Raw genomic sequence first — 5,982 nt, forward strand, 5'->3', positions numbered from 1 at the left:
CACCCAAGCCAGGCCATTATGGGCCATTTCCTAGTGGGGACAGCTTGTCTGGGTGGTGACGCTGGCCCAGGACAAGCACTCAGCCTGTCCGCTGGGGAAAGGCCATCATCCTCAAAATCGAGGGAAGCGAGAGGAGGGTGTCCCCTGGGAGTATATGAGGATGCTGCTTGGGCAAACGGGTCCAGAAGGGCAGCGCCTGAGCCCAGGGAGGGAGGGCCTAGAGCAGAGGTCCTCAACTCAGAGGAGTTTTTGCCCCCCTTCCGGGGACACTTGGTGATGTCTGGAGTCCTGCATGGTTGTCACAGCTTGGGAGGGGTGCTCCTGGCCCCAAGTGGGCAGAAGCCAGGGATGTTGCAGAAGAGCCTACAGTGCACAGGACAGACAGCCCTGGCAGAGCAAAGAATTATCCCTGAGCGCCAGTAGTGCCAAGGGTGAGAAAGCTTGCCCTGGAGGAGGGAGGGAGGAGTCTCAGTGGGTGGGGAGCTCAGGTAGCAGGCAAGGCCCGATAATGTAGTGGCCCAGCACTAGCAGGGGGGCGATTGCTGACAGCTGACACTGCAGGGATGACTTTGGAGCAACCTCTTCTAAGCTGGCTCAATTTGAGCCTTCAGGAGCCAAGACTGGTTAGAGCCTCCTAGTTTTTGAGTGATACCCCTTCACCCCGTGCCCAATCCTCTCCACGATACCAAAGGGACCACAGTTTATCCTCCAAGCATGCCCCACACTCTGGCCTTGCATGCATTTTTAATAGAAGAACTGGGGTATAGACCAGAGGTGCAGGGGGTTGGGGGTGGTGGTGAGAGGATTTCCCAGCGACAGTGGGGAACAGAACAGGCAGACTGATTGAAATACACTGTTGAGGGGAGCAGTGGGTAAGACAGGAGAGGTCTGCTGTGCTTTGTGGGTCAGCAACCTGGCTGGGGTTTGGTGATAGCACTGAGACTTAACCCCTGCGCCACCAGGGAGGCTCCCTTGTGTGCCTTTTCAATGTTGTTCCTCTGTGTTTCCCTTCTCCCAGTTCTAAACCTCATCTAATTGGATGCATCCCTCAAGGCTTAAATGTCACTTCATAAAACTTGCTCTGATTTCTCCATGTATCAACATCTATAATTGCCTCACTTTCATTGGGCTGAGGTAGGGAATGACCTCCAGGTTGAAGCAGGGTGCAGAAAGGTGCCAGGCTAAATGCACAGGCTAAATGACTTCCCAGGCAGCTGGGCTGGCATCCTGTTTTTGCTTTTTTTCCTTAGTTTGTCTTAGATAAGTGACTTGAAACTCACTGAACTTGACTTCAGTATATCTGAGAGGGAGAGCAATCAAAGGTTGTTGGGAAGATTTGAGACATTTACATGCACTTGCAAAGTTTAGCACACAGGAGGGTGGATAAACCATCAGCTCGAACCTGCACTCACAGGTCTTAAAGTCTTGTCTTTTCTGTGAGTGTCATCATGGTTCCCACTTTGCAGATGAACAACTGAGGCCCAGAGAGGTCCACCCAGGTCACCCAGCTGGGGAGCAGTGCTGCAGCCCCACTGTGGAGGCAGGCACTGCCTGCCATCTGCAGGCATCAGAAACAAAGGTTTTCCTTTCTTGGGTTGCCCTGGTGACAGCAGGCACACCTGCTACTTTCTAAGTGCCTGACACGTACCTGTCTCATACACACAGCCAGGCCTACATTCATTCTGCCACTCTGTTCTCCCAGCAGGACTCTGAGGTCAGTATAACCCTCACACCCTGTCTACAGATGAGACATTGGAGCCCCCAGGGGTTACACCCCATGCTTGAGGTCACACAACACCTGAGAGGCAGGGCTAGGGGCAAACCCAGTTCTGCTGACTCAAAAGCTATCAATACTATGTTTTATTCACGATAACTGAGTGACCATCACGAATGGATAAAAACAGCAAACCTTAGCATGTACCACATCCCAGACACTGTGCTAAGTACCCTACAGGTCTGACTTACTGGTTCCATTGTGATCACCCAGGAACAACTTTCCCAAGATTCCCGGACTCAGAGCCCTGGCCTGTCAACTCTCTGGCAGCTTTCTGTCCCATGTCAAGAAATCTGTGCCCTCAGCCAGGTCCCCGCCCTCCAAGTCTTTAGTGAGTTGCTCTGGCTGCAGCAGCGTGCCCCTGGCTTGCCCTTGAGACTGAGCTCAGCTGTTCTTTAATGAGCATCTCTGGGTACAAAGGGGGCTGGCGGCGCCTTGTTTAGGCCCTACTGTCAGGACAAAGGCAGGAATTGATGAGTTCTCTGTTCTTTTGTACTAAATAATTGGCTTCAATTAAGTGGGCTGGATGGAGCGAGGCACTAGGAGGCAGAACGTGAAACTTATGAAGATGGAGGCCTGAGGGTGGAGAGCCAGGAGGAGGGGGCTGCCAGGAGTCCGCCAGGAGCCCTCCTCTCCTCTGCTACCTTTTGCCTCAGTTTCTTCCTCCATAGAATGGAGAGAGGAAGAAAGAACCTCTGGCTGGGATTTTCAAATTATACTGGGCAAAGTCCTGGGGAGGCCTGGCATTGGGCAGTGCTCTGGACAAGATCCCTCTGGAATTCAACTAGAGGGTCCTCTGCTATACCTGTTTCACATGTTGGGGAACACATTACTTTAAGCTAGAGGATGTGACTTTAAGCTAGAGAACCCTGGACAAAAATTAAAAAGTTTGGCACTACTAGAGAGGATATTTAGGGTCCATCCCAGTTCTAGAACTTTCCAGGGAGAACTTTGCCTCAATTTCACCTTTAGGTTGGGGGAAATCTGTCATGGATGTGGGCTTGGTCCTGGTGGCCTGAGCCTCTGTGATCATGCTCTGTGAACTTGAGCCTGCCTTACCTCTCTCGGTCCTGCTTTCTGCATCTGAGAAAAATGATGGTGATAATGGTGATGATGATGGTGATGACAATAACAATAATCATTAACCTTTACTGAGTAAACTCCCAGGATTGAATGCCTACCTGCTTTCTCTCTGCAATTTAAAACCAGGTCTTTGAGGGCCTCCCCGGTGGCGCAGCGGTTGAGCACTGGCTTGAGAAGCTGCCTGCGACCTCTGCAGCTCCGGTTCGATCCCCGGCTGCTCCCTGGCCACCGGAGGAGGATCCCACATGGCACGCAGACCTCTCCTGCCGCCCGCTGCTCCCCTCAGCAGTGTACTTTGGTCCTTCTGCCTGCTCTGCTCCCCGCTCTGGCTCTGGTGAATTTGCTCACCCTCCCGCACTTCTGACTGTACCCAGTGCTTGCATAAATAAATAAATAAATCTTTAAAAAAAAAAAAAAAAAAAAAAAAAAAAACCAGGTCTTTGAGAAAGGCCTGGCGAAGGAGAGCTGTGAGCACACATCAACCACATATTGAAAGTCAAGTGCTCCTGCCAGAAGGGCACCCTTTAAGGCAGGGGTAGCTCCTGGAGGTATGTGGGAGTAGTGGGGGAATCAGTGTGACTACAGAAAAATGAGCAAAGGGAGGGTTAGGAGAGGTGAGTTATGCTCAGGAGGGAGATGGAGCATGGTGGGGGGGTAGAAGGGGTGAGTATTGGGGGCAGAGAAGTGACCATCAGGGCTCATTTTGGAAGGAGGAGGTGAAGAATGAAGACAAGGTCAGCTGAGAGACACAGGGCAGATATCAGAAGAGACAGGAAGTACTGAGGAAATAGAGGGGATCTCACAGGAAGGAAGTTGTGAGGGTCCCCAGGTGCTCTGGTGAAAGGCTGCAAGGCAGAGTTTCTATTTACTAAGAAGGGGAAATACAGAGACGTTGGCTGTGGCTGCCAGAAGTTAACTGCCTATCAGTCTTGGAGGTGGGGATGCCCAGTGAGGGTGCAGTCAGGGTGCCAGCCTATGCTGGCGTGTGCCACTCTATGCATCTGCTTTTATCTGTGAAGCCTGAGAAGTGGGTCTAGACAGAAACTCACAGAGCCTGGCTGGTGCTGAACCGGCAGGTGAGGGGAAGCATTAGGGGACAGGTGTGCTGACAGCCAGGAGCTGGAGGGACCCCAGGAACTCAGAGGCCCTGACAAGAGCCCATCACCTTGGGAGGAAAGACCAATAAAGAGGAGGCCAGAGAAGTGTCGTTGGATTTGGTGACCCGAAAGCCATCAGCAACCCTGACAGCCGTGGTTTTGGTCAACGATGTGGGCAGCAGCCTGGCTGAAGTAGGCTGGAGGTGACTTCAATCAGATAACCCTGACTTACATGCCCAGTTAGAGTTCCTGGGCCCCCATAATCCAGTAGCCTTCGGGCATTTTCTCTGGATACTGGGGACTCTTGGGTCTGCAGCCCTGGCATTTCCAGATTCTCTTACTCCAAGCTGATGTCAGCAGACTGAGGGGCTGGTGAAGGGGCCTGCTTGGCAGAGGGGATGGGCACGTCAGGTGTGGGGGAGGGGCTTCAGGCACAGCTGCCCAGCCATGGTGGTCCTGTCTCTGAGCCTTGGACATGGGGAGCCCTGTGGGCCCTCACTGATCCCGTAGCTTAGCTTCAGGGGCCACTCTGAATGCGGGAGGCTAGGCCTTAGCATCTGGTGGTTATAGAATGGGATTCTGGTGCAAGGCTGCTCTGTTCAGTCCCTGCCTGGCTTACCTGTGGGTTGTGAGACAGGTCACTTTCCCTCTCTGAATCTCAGTTTCCCTTTTGTAGCCTATTTAAGGCCCACCTTTCACTTGAGCCTTAGGTGCCAAGCCCTCTCCCTGCTTAAGCACGTTGCTCTACCAGTCTTCCCTGTCCTCCCAATCCTCCTTTTGCTCATTCCTAGATAAATCTCCTTGGCCTCAGGGAACTCAGACTGGGCATTTAAGTGGGTGTGGCAGCCTGTGTGGTCCTGTTGGGACACAGAGGTGATGGAGGCATGGCCAGCCCTCAAGCCCCCGGGCTCCTGCTTGAAGAAAGAAGGTATTGGCTCCCGGGGAAACGTTGGGATTAAGGCCCAGTGGCGGCCGCGGATGCAATTCAATGTCTGGCACGCTGGACTTCGCAGGCTCCAGCACAGGGCAGCTTTGTGCGGATCTCAGCATTTTGAAGTGTATGTTGCAAACTGGTGTGTCTTTGTGGATGAGCTTGCATTTGTATTGTTTGGCGTCTTCGTTCTCCGGGGCTGTGATCATACCGAGGAACAAACAGCAGCCATGCAATGGCCCCAGGAGCTTGTCTCTGTGTTCTCACTTCTGCCTTTATGTTCTCACTCCTGCGTCTGCAGTCAGCTGGGGCAGCAGGTCTCTGTCTTGGGGGGTGTGGCTCCGGCGGGGCTTGGCTGGGTTCAGATTAGACCCGCTGGCTTCCTCCTTTATCTTGGACGGTAGCCGCTTGGGCACGTTGCTCTTTCCCTAGCAGATGGCGTCAGCGCAGGACACCACGCCAGATTCCGTAAGCATATCTCAAACCTGGCATGGCAGCCACTCACATGCCATCAGCCCAAGCAGCTCACACGTCACATGGCCAGGTCAGCCTCTGTGGCTGGGCCAGGGACTGTATTTCCCTCACAGGTTGGTTCCTGCCAAGCCATGGGGCAAAGGGCGCAGACATAAAATTCTGTGGCAGGGGGCCTCCCTGGTGGTGCAAGGGGTTTAGACGCAACCTATGGAGCTGTCCACAGCCACTGCGGCATGAGTTTGATCCCTCGCCAGGGAGCTACCCATGGCACAGCATACCTCACCTGCTGCTCCCCTCAGCAGTGTATTTCAGTCATCTGTCTGTTCTGTTTCCCACTCTGTCTCTGGTAAGTCCTCTCACCCTCCACACCTCTGGTCTGTACCCCAATTCTTGCATGCATAAATAAATAATTCTTTAAAAAAAAATTCTGTGGCAGGGAGGCAGCAGAGAGCTGGGCCAGCACTCCAGACTTCCACAGCAGGGGCTGGTATGGCCATTCATTTGGAGGTGTGAGTAATTTTGACAGAAGCACCCTAGCTCCATTATTGCCCTCATTTACACAACCCCTGCACCTCAGAAGGTCCCTCAAAATCTTCCATCCTTCCCTGGCTCCACCCCTAGCT

This window comes from Talpa occidentalis, unplaced genomic scaffold (assembly GCF_014898055.3).
Source record: "Talpa occidentalis isolate TD23 unplaced genomic scaffold, MPIMG_talOcc4v2.1 talOcc4.3, whole genome shotgun sequence".
Lineage (NCBI taxonomy): Eukaryota > Metazoa > Chordata > Mammalia > Eulipotyphla > Talpidae > Talpa > Talpa occidentalis.